The sequence below is a fragment of the Natator depressus genome, chromosome 14, assembly GCF_965152275.1.
Source record: "Natator depressus isolate rNatDep1 chromosome 14, rNatDep2.hap1, whole genome shotgun sequence".
NCBI classification, from domain to species: Eukaryota; Metazoa; Chordata; order Testudines; family Cheloniidae; genus Natator; species Natator depressus.
In genome coordinates, this window is record NC_134247.1 from 26,183,247 (window position 1) to 26,192,144 (window position 8,898).

The 8,898-nt window shown below is 46.7% G+C and overlaps 1 pseudogene; it reads left to right on the forward strand.

Annotated features, from left to right (window-relative positions):
* The window catches only part of LOC141998823 (myosin-1B-like), a 39,125-nt pseudogene extending 34,989 nt beyond the window's left edge, over window positions 1-4,136 (forward strand).
* The last annotated feature ends 4,762 nt before the right edge of the window (window positions 4,137-8,898 follow it).

The window sequence follows — 8,898 nt, forward strand, 5'->3', positions numbered from 1 at the left end:
AAGCCTCTGATATTGTGGCTGATGTGATTAGGCCTTATGATGATGTCCCCTGAATAGATATGTGGACACAGTTGGCAACGGGCTTTGTTGCAAGGATAGGTTCCTGGGTTAGTGGTTCTGTTGTGTGGTGTGTGGTTGCTGGTGAGTATTTGCTTCAGGTTGGGGGGCTGTCAGTAAGCAAGGACTGGCCTGTCTCCCAAGATCTGTGAGAGTGATGGGTCGTCCTTCAGGATAGGTTGTAGATCCTTGATGATGCATTGGAGAGGTTTTAGTTGGGGGCTGAAGGTGATGGCTAGTGGCATTCTGTTATTTTCTTTGTTGGGCCTGTCCTGTAGTAGGTGACTTCTGGGTATTCTTCTGGCTCTGTCAATCTGTTTTTTCACTTCAGCAGGTGGGTAGTGTAGTTGTAAGAACGCTTGATAGAGATCTTGTAGGTGTTTGTCTCCGTCTGAGGGGTTGGAGCAAATGCAGTTGTATCATAGAGCTTGGCTGTAGACAATGGATTGTGTGGTGTGATCTGGGTGAAAGCTGGAGGCATGTAGGTAGGAGTAGCGGTCAGTAGGTTTCCGGTATAGGGTGGTGTTTATGTGACCATTGCTTATTAGTACCATAGTGTCCAGGAAGTGGATCTCTTGTGTGGACTGGTTCAGGCTGAGGTTGGTGGTGGGATGGAAGTTGTTGAAATCATGGTGGAATTCCTCAAGAGCTTCTTTTCCTTGGGTCCAGATGATGAAGATGTCATCAATGTAGCGGAAGTAGAGTAGGGGCATTAGGGGACGAGAGCTGAGGAAGCGTTGTTCTAAGTCAGCCATAAAAATGTTGGCATACTGTGGGCCATGCAGGTACCCATAGCAGTGCTGCTGATTTGAAGGTATACATTGTCCCCAAATGTGAAATAGTTATGTGTGAGGGCAAAGTCACAAAGTTCAGCCACCAGGTTTGCCGTGACATTATCAGGGATACTGTCCCTGATGGCTTGTAGTCCATCTTTGTGTTGAATGTTGGTGTAGAGGGCTTTTACATCCATAGTGGCCAGGATGGTGTTTTCAGGAAGATCACCGATGGATTGTAGTTTTCTCAGGAAGTCAGTGGTGTCTGGAAGATAGCTGGGAGTGCTGGTAGCGTAGGGCCTGAGGAGGGAGTCTACATAGCCAGACAATCCTGGTGTCAGGGTGCCAATGCCTGAGATGATGGGGCACCCAGGATTTCCAGGTTTATGGATCTTGGGTAGTAGATAGAATATCCCAGGTTGGGGTTCCAGGGGCGTGTCTGTGCGGATTTGTTCTTGTGCTTTTTCAGGGAGTTTCTTGAGCAAATGCTGTAGTTTCTTTTGGTAACCCTCAGTGGGATCAGAGGGTAATGGCTTGTAGAAAGTGGTGTTGGAGAGCTGCCGAGCAGCCTCTTGTACATATTCCGACCTATTCATGATGACGACAGCACCTCCTTTGTCAGCCTTTTTGATTATGATGTCAGAGTTGTTTCTGAGGCTGTGGATGGCGTTGTGTTCTGCACGGCTGAGGTTATGGGGCAAGCGATGCTGCTTTTCCACAATTTCAGCCTGTGCACGTCGGCGGAAGCACTCTCTGTAGAAGTCCAGTCTGTTGTTTTGACCTTCAGGAGGAATCCACCTAGAATCCTTCTTTTTGTAGTGTTGGTAGGAAGGTCTCTGTGGATTAGTATGTTGTTCAGAGGTGTGTTGGAAATATTCCTTGAGTGGGAGACGTCGAAAATAGGATTCTAGATCACCACAGAACTGTATCATGTTCGTGGGGGTGGAGGGGCAGAAGGAGAGGCCCCGAGATAGGACAGATTCTTCTGCTGGGCTAAGCGTATAGTTGGCTAGATTAACAATATTGCCAGGTGGGTTAAGGGAACCACTGTTGTGGCCCCTTGTGGCATGTAGTAGTTTAGAGAGTTTAGTGTCCTTTTTCTTTTGTAGAGAAGCAAAGTGTGTGTTGTAAATGGCTTGTCTAGTTTTTGTAAAGTCCAGCCACAAGGAAGTTTGTGTGGAAGGTTGTTTTTTTATGAGAGTATCCAGTTTTGAGAGCACATTCTTAATCTTTCCCTGTTTGTTGTCGAGGATGTTGATCAGGTGGTTCCGCAGGTTCTTTGAGAGTGTGTGGCACAAGCTGTCAGCATAGTCTGTGTGGTATGTAGAGTGTGTGATGTAATTAATGCCAATCAACCTGTTTTGATGGCAAATAGATCCTGTCAAATGAATTAATGCTCTTTGTCATGCTCTCAAGGTTGGCTGGTTGGTGGAGGGAACTGTGCCCATGGAATATACTGGACTTCAGTAAGACATTTGACTTAACGCCACCAGCCATTCAGATAAATAGACTAGCAACGTACAAAATCAATGGAGCCCATATTAAAGGGACTAAAAACTGGCCACCGAGAGAGCTGGAGGTTCTATGGACAGTGAGGCTCTTCTGTCCGTTCTCCATCAGGGACTGTCTTTCTCACCCCAGCATGGGGAGCACGTTTGGTGAAGGCAAGACATGAGCCCCAAAAGCCACATAAATGAGTCCTTCAGCAGGCACCTACCCTAGTAGCTGTGTGGCATTTCACTGGCCCATGTCCTGCCACTCCCACTAGAGGGAGCCACCATGTACTTGTCCCCAGGCAGCACCAAGCTAAACTGCATTCCCTGCTGCCTCTACAATGCTGCCTCTCGCACCTCACTGGGCTTCCGGTGGACTGGCTCATCCGTACTGTGGCAGTCTGCTGTGCCATGTCCGCCAACCTAAGGGGACAGAGAGCACTCACAAAACATGGGGCCGGTCAGCTGCTGTAAATCCCCAAGCTGCATTGCCTTCCGCAAGGATCTACCTATAGACCCCTCCTCTCACGCTGCAGGCCTGCCAGCTGCAGCCTGGAAATCATTGTTTCTTTGCCTGCCGTTTTGCACATTGTTGCCCCTAACTGCACACTTAAAACCATGTTGAGATTCTAGCCCCCGTGGCCATTCCATTATTCCAGTAACTTCTAAAGTATCTTTATTTATTTATCTACAGAAATTGGAGGAATGAGGTCCCAGAGTGCGACTGCAGAGGTTTCCCATGCAATATGGATGTCTGCAGTCAGGGTAGATGTACATTAGCTGATACAAATAAATGGAAGGGCATGCATCTGATCTCTGTTCTGGCCTCCTTTATTTAGCCCTGTGTAGATGAGTTATTATCTGGGAGAAGAGCTATGGGAAATAAAAGGTTAATCTTGCAGGGACACTGGCATCAGACAGAGGGCAAAGTTAAGGTTGTCTTTGTGAGTGTGTCTAAGTAAGGTTGATTTGGTAGGGGGATGGACAGTATATGTCTGTGTACCTGACAGAGGGATGTCTGATGTATTGAGGCCACTGTTCCCCAAAGTGTGGCATGTGCCCCCCCAGGAGGGGCACAAAAGGCTGGGGGGGGAGGGGGCCCTGGACAGGCATCTCAATTGTTCTCCAGCTTTCATTTTTTTTAAAGTCAGTCTCTAGCGATTAGAGACTAACTATGCAAAGAAAACCTTCAGAACTTGAATCAAGTGTAATTGATACAGCAATGCCTTCCTGAGTTTGTGTAGAGCCTGAAACAATAACTCTGAGGTATTCTGCTCCATTAATTTCAGTGGAGCATTACCTCAGATCAATGAAGACACCTCATACACCAACATGGCTAACTTCACGGCTCCTGCCAGCATGTCAGAAAGGTGAGAAGGGGTCACACCCTGCACACTTACCCATCGCCTGTGTGCAAGAGGAATGGGGATTGGGCTGGGGGTGGGGTGGTCAGGGAGTACCATGAGCAGCCTGAAGGGGTGGGCACCAGCATTCAGAAGCCGGGCAAATGCTGCAGTGGGTTAACGGCCATCTCCTGGGCGATGAGGGAGTTGGATGGCATCATTCGCTCTCAGTGACCTGGTGGTACAAAGGCAATTTCCCTGTGTTTTTAACGTGTAATGAGGAGACAATGAGGAAGGAGGAACTGTAGTGCTCTACCTGCCTTGGCTGTTCCATCAGACAATCCTCTTCGTCTGTGTAACACTCTCCCCATGTTACCTGTGGCCTCTGTGCACCAGCGGTGCTGCCAGACCACCTCTATGGTGAACACCCTGGGAATGGCAGCGCCCCCGACAAGGCAATGCTGGTTTAATCAGTTCTGCACCCCTCTCCTGAGAGTCTGTGCAGGCTTGTGCAGGGTGAGCTGTGACTGGGGCACTCCTACAACCCAGTGAATCTCTGCTCTGCAACAGCTTGAAGGGGCATGGAAAATGGGCTGGGGCAGCAATCTAGGTAGCCCTCCGGCTTCTCTAACCTGTTCATGGGGCTGATCCATCTTCTGCCAGCCACAGCATAGGAGAGGAGAAAGGGCGGGAACTGATGAAGAGCTGTGACAGTTCTCAGGGTGCCCAGGACTAGGAGTCACCTTGTTCTTCTTCGAGCAGATGCAGCCATGTATTCCACATAGGGGTGTGTGTGTGTATGTCTGCCCTGTGCACCAGAGCTGCAGAATTTTGCCTAGCAATACACCCAGAGCGGTGGTGCTCGTGCCTCATGGCCATAGCCCCTCCCTTGGTTATATAAGGTGGCGACCCGCCCCCAGTTCCTTCTTACCAGATGTGGCTGGAGTTGGAGCTCTGTGTGGACTTAACCTCACATGCTCTCACTACTTCAGTGGTTTTTTCAAGTGGGCTATAGCTAGTAATACCCTTAGTGTAAGTGTTGGTTGTATTTAGTTAGGAATTCCCTGTGGTGCCCTCACCAGGGTTCAAACACTGTCCGTCGTATGAGAGGGAGCGAGCCCTAACAACGATCCCCACATGCGGTGCTTGTTGTGCTTGAGTGAGGCCCATGTCAAGGAGCGGCATTCGACCTGTAGCTTGTTCGGGATTCAAGTGGCTCAGGATCTTCACCTGTCATAAATATAAAGGGAAGGGTAACCACCTTTCTGTATACAGTGCTATAAAATCCCTCCTAGCCAGAGGCAAAGTCCTTTTACTTGTAAAGGGTTAAGAAGTTCAGGTAACCTGGCTGGCACTTGACCCAAAATGACCAATGAGGGGACAAGATACTTTCAAATCTGGAGCGGGGGAAAAAGGCTTTTGTCTGTCTGTGTGATACCTTTGCTGGGAACAGATCAAGGATGCAAGCCCTGGAAATCCTGTAAAGTTAGTAAGTAATCTAGCTAGAAAATGTGTTAGGTTTTCTTTGTTTTGCCTTGTGAAATTCGCTGTGCTGGAGGAAATGTGTATTCCTGTTTTTGTGTCTTTTTGTAACTTAAGATTTTGCCTAGAGGGATTCTCTGTGTTTTGAAACTGAGTGCCTGTAAGATTATCTTCCATTCTGATCTTACAGAGTTGTTCTCTTTTTGGTTCTTCTAATAAAGTTCTTTTTTTTAAGAATCTGATTGGGTTTTTTGAGTCTTAAAAATTCAAGGCTGGGCTGTGCTCATCTTGTTTATTCTCAAGCCTCCCCAGGAAAGGGGGTGTAAGGGCTTGGGGGGATATTTTGGGGAAATAGGAACTCCAAGTGGACCTTTCCCTATTCTTTGTCTAAATCCCTTGGTGGTTGCAGGATACTGTTCAAGGACAAGGCGAAATTTGTGCCTTGGGAAAGTTTTTAACCTAAGCTGGTAAAAATAAGCTTAGGGGGTCTTTCATGTGGGTCCCTACATCTGTACCCTATAGTTCAGAGTGGGGAGGGAACCCTGACATCACCTAAAACAGCACCTGCTTGAACAGGCCTTGCAACCTGCTTTGGCACTGAGGCCCTCGTCGGATTGGAGGTTGTCATCAGGTTCCAAGAATGTTATCGCCTCACGCTCTGGAGCGCATAATTTAGAATGAAGGATAAAGAATAATAAGATAATAATGTAACATGTATTCAATGTATTGATGTATGATTTGACCATAGCCTGCCAGCCACCCTTTTTGAGTAGCAGAAAGGAATGGCCTAATGGGCCATTGGTAGAGATGCATCAGCCAGAATCTCTTTGTGTCTGGACTGATTTCAAGGCAGTAACAGACCTTTGTGGTCACCACTTTGTTGTAGGCTTAGCATTTTAAAATAAGTAAAAGACTGCCATGATTGTTTTTCTTCTGCATTGCAATTTGATGTTCCTGTTCAAAATGTTCTGTGTAAATTAATTCTGTTTTGTGTGTGAATGAGGAATGGGTGTTAAGAGATAAGTGAGAAGGCCATCGCTGAACCAGATGTTCTAGGGAGCACCAGAGACAGACGCAAGGGTGCCAGGAGGCTGCAACACGCCCCTATTGAAATATCAGAGGAGGGCAGATTGACGACTCTAAACATGAGACAGACACCTATCAATGGGGACAAGATAGCTGTGATCAAAACCAGCATGGGATAACTCCCCGAGAGACTTGATGAAAGAACAAGATAAAGGATAAAAGAAAAGGAGTACTTGTGGCACCTTAGAGACTAACCAATTTATCTGAGCATAAGCTTTCGTGAGCTACAGCTCACTTCATCGGATGCATACTGTGGAAAATACAGATGATGTTTTTATACACACAAACCATGAAAAAAATGGGTGTTTATCACTACAAAAGTTTTCTCTCCCCCCACCCCACTCTCCTGCTGGTAACAGCTTATCTAAAGTGATCACTCTCCTTACAATGTGTATGATAATCAAGGTGGGCCATTTCCACCACAAATCCACGGTTTAACAAGAACGTCTGAGGAATGGGGGGGTGGGGTAGGAAAAAACAAGGGGAAATAGGTTACCTTGCATAATGACTTAGCCACTCCCAGTCTCTATTCAAGCCTAAGTTAATTGTATCCAATTTGCAAATGAATTCCAATTCAGCAGTCTCTCGCTGGAGTCTGGTTTTGAAGTTTTTCTGTTGTAATATCGCAACTTTCATGTCTGTAATCGCGTGACCAGAGAGACTGAAGTGTTCTCCGACTGGTTTATGAATGTTATAATTCCTGACATCTTATTTGTGTCCATTTATTCTTTTACGTAGAGACTGTCCAGTTTGACCAATGTACATGGCAGAGGGGCATTGCTGGCACATGATGGCATAGATCACATTGGTAGATGTGCAGGTGAACGAGCCTCTAATAGTGTGGCTGATGTTATTAGGCCCTGTGATGGTGTCCCCTGAATAGATATGTGGGCACAGTTGGCAACGGGCTTTGTTGCAAGGATAGGTTCCTGGGTTAGTGATTCTGTTGTGTGTTATGTGGTTGCTGGTGAGTATTTGCTTCAGGTTGGGGGGCTGTCTGTAGGCAAGGAGTGGCCTGTCTCCCAAGATTTGTGAGAGTGTTGGGTCATCCTTCAGGATAGGTTGTAGATCCTTGATAATGCGTTGGAGGGGTTTTAGTTGGGGGCTGAAGGTGACGGCTAGTGGCGTTCTGTTATTTTCTTTGTTGGGCCTGTCCTGTAGTAGGTGACTTCTGGGAACTCTTCTGGCTCTATCAATCTGTTTCTTCACTTCCGCAGGTGGGTACTGTAGTTGTAAGAATGCTTGATAGAGATCTTCATGAAAGCTTATGCTCAAATAAATTTGTTAGTCTCTAAAGTGCCACAAGTACTCCTTTTCTTTTTGCCAATACAGACTAACATGGCTGCTACTCTGAAATCTAAAATTACAGAAATTGTAAGTAAGGGCAAGGAAATGCATTAGATTGTCTTTTGTTTTAGCTTGTGAATTTTCCCTATTGTAAGAGGGAGTTTTATTCTTGTTTTTTGTAACTTTGAAGCTGAGCCTAGAGGGGAATCCTCTGTTTAAATCTTTGTATTACCCTGTAAAGTTACCTTCCATCCTGATTTTGCAGGTGTGATTCTTTTACTTTTTCTTTAAATAAAATTCTTCCTTTAAGGACCTGTTTGATTATCAGTGTCCTAGAGACAAAAGGTCTGGTTGGTACTCACACTATTCACAAGCCTCCCCAGGAAAGGGGGTGAAGGGGCTTGAGGGAATATTTTGGGGGAACAGGGACTCCAAGTGACTTTTTTCCTGAATTTCTGCGTAAATCCCTTGGTGGTGGCAGAAATACCGTCCAAGGACAAGGAAAAGAATTGTATCTTGGGGAAGTTTTAACCTAAGCTGGTAGAATATAAGCTTGGTGAGGGGTCTTTCATGCGGGTCCCCACATCTGTACCCCAGAGTTCAGAGTGGGGAGGGAACCCTGACAGCTCCTAACTACCTGTGATCAACCTAGCTGGCCACTAGACTGATCCGGACTCTGGACTGGTAACTATAACATCGACTGGTGGGACAGTGTGTGTGTGTGTGATTGAATGTATATACTAATTGTTGTATCTTCAATAAAGGCGGCATATTGCCTTTTCCCCTGAAAAAGATCCCGTGTGCTTCTTATAAGTATAAATTTTTTTGGTGGAGAATTGCAAAAGGGGGGAGATATGCACTGGGATTGTTGAAAATACTGCTAAGTACTATACCATACATATAAAGTGATTGATCATTCAGGTGCACACGCCCCTGGTCGTAGAAGTGTCGGGCATAGAATCATAGAATATCAGGGTTGGAAGGAACCTCAGGACATCATCTAGTCCAACCCCCTGCTCAAAGCAGGACCAATCCCCAATTTTTGCCCCAGATCCCTAAATGGCCCCCTCAAGGATTGAACTCAGAACCCTGGATTTATCAGGCCAATGCTGAAACCACTGACCTATCCCTCCCTCAACTGAGCTATCCATATTCCCCCCCCACACACACACACCATGCAGTCACTCTCAGCCACCCCCATCTTCTAGACCCCTCTCCCCCCTCCCCCTGGAGTCATTCTCAGAACCCCTGATACATCTGATTCCCCCTCCCCCCCAACACACACACCGTGGTGTCACTCTTAGCCACCCCAGATACATCCCATCACCCCCCTACAGACCACAGAGTCACTCACAGCTAACCCAAACCCCTTCCCCC